This window comes from Piliocolobus tephrosceles, chromosome 7 (assembly GCF_002776525.5).
Source record: "Piliocolobus tephrosceles isolate RC106 chromosome 7, ASM277652v3, whole genome shotgun sequence".
Taxonomy (NCBI): domain Eukaryota; kingdom Metazoa; phylum Chordata; class Mammalia; order Primates; family Cercopithecidae; genus Piliocolobus; species Piliocolobus tephrosceles.
In genome coordinates, this window is record NC_045440.1 from 82498552 (window position 1) to 82500539 (window position 1988).

Consider the following 1988-nt stretch of genomic DNA (forward strand, 5'->3'; position numbering starts at 1 on the left):
CACACACACACACACACACACACACACACACACACACACACACACACCCTGGTTGGTTCTGTTTCTCTGGAAATCCCTAATACAGAAGGAGAAATTAGAATAATCACAGAATACATTGACAGAAGCTCTTGATGAACACAGTAAAGAGCTTGGCCTTTATCTGATTGGAACTCTGGAAGTTTTCAAATAAACCAGGGGAGACTTCAGAGTCCAGGTGTTGCCTTTGGCACTCACAGAAAGAGCAAACACCAGTTTATAGCATCAGTCAATCCCAGTTGTTGTTTTCTTGTTAAAACTGGCACCACAGAAAGAGAAGCAGCTATGTAGAAACATGTAATTTACAGAGCAAGATTAAAAAGTCTGCCAAACTGTGAGTTTTCTTAATTGGTGTACTAAGGAACCAGTAAGACATTCACAGGGATAAAGTGCAATGGAAGTGAAATAGGGTGCTGAAGAAAGAGGCTGTAGATTTCAAATCCTTCACACAGGTACCAACCTCACGTTCTGCTGTCATTTTGTGAGATGTTAAATCTGTACTTTTTGATCCAGTAACCATGAAAAATTACCTAGTGTTTAAAAAAAAAAATCAGGTTAGACTTCAAATGATTTAAACAACACTAGAAATTTTATAACTACATTCCTAACTTTATTTTCAAAATTTTTTGCTCACTTATATCTTGTGTCCCCAGTGCCACTAGAAAGATAGGAAGAGCTGCTGAATATGAATTTGTTTTAAAATGTTGCTGAAATTATCTATGCTTATTATACTCTGTTATAGCTATGTAGTTAAGCACATTTTCTCATTCTGGACTTGTAAAGATTTTCTTCTGAATTTGTCTAAAATCTGTCCATTTTCTTTCCAGTATATACTAGGCTGTGTTGAAATGCTACTTCATTCATTCATATACCCACTTATCCTATTCAGCATTTATTAAAGAAATATGTATTGTACTAAGGAACCAGTAAGACATTCACAGGGATAAAGTGCAATGGAAGTGAAATAGGGTGCTGAAGAAAGAGGCTGTAGATTTCAAATCCTTCACACAGGTACCAACCTCATGTTCCGCTGTCATTTTGTGAGATGTTAAATCTGTACTTTTTGATACCTACCTTAAATACCACACAGTGCCAGCTACTGGGGATACAATATTGATCAAGATACAACCTTGTTCTCATTATAGTCTTATAATATTTTTAAATAATGTCTCAAAATGAAAAGGTAAATAAGGTGAAATGTTCCAAATGATGCTGATCCAGTGACCTGATGAAACTGCATCGGCTTTGCAAACATGTTGAGGTTTTCTTTGTTGGTGCATGATTTCTAGAAACTTCATGGAGCAGAACTTTCATGAGTGGAGATTCTAATAGACATAAAATACTTTTCCAGGAGACACGTGATGTGAAGTAGTTTAAAGCTTTCTTCCTTCCTCACTTCTCCAACCTCTCCTCTCTTTCATTTAATGAGTATGTTCGAATCTCTACTAAGAACAAGGTTGGGTAAGGATATGGTGAGTGAAAACACAGTCTTTGCACTCCTAGAGTTTACAGTAAAGTAGGGGAATAGGTAGGAATTTTTTTTTTTTTAAATCACACAAATCAATGTAAGCTCTATTAAAAGTGTGATTATTGAAAGGCACATATAGAAATGACAGAGGGAGCTCACTTAGTCTGGAGAATCAGAAAAATTCCCAAACATAGGTATCTTTATTTCTATTTACAGAAAATTATCAAGTTCTACTCATGCAATTGCTCAGTTCACTTAGTCTCAATCAGTGCCAGGAATAACATGATTCTTTTCTCTGAAATGCTTTATAAAATGTCTGCTATTAAATATCCCAGAAGAGGTTACTTTTCTTATTTGTATGGCCAGACAACTCTATTACGTAATTGTGAGGATGGTTAATTTTCCTTCTGAGTGGGTAAATAGCATCTGAGCTGAAAATGGATTCCCCCATAGGGCAAAAATAGAGACAACCAGAGCACTCTCT

General features: G+C 35.9%; 1 protein-coding gene across 1 annotated transcript in view; it reads right to left on the bottom strand.

The window, feature by feature from the left end:
* FABP12 (fatty acid binding protein 12) overlaps positions 1–562 on the bottom strand; it is a 30761-nt gene extending 30199 nt beyond the window's left edge. The window contains exon 1 of the mRNA XM_026455044.1: positions 497–562. The gene's annotated coding sequence lies outside the window, so the exon portion shown is untranslated. The remainder of the gene's footprint in view (positions 1–496) is intronic.
* Between the last annotated feature and the right edge of the window lie 1426 nt (positions 563–1988).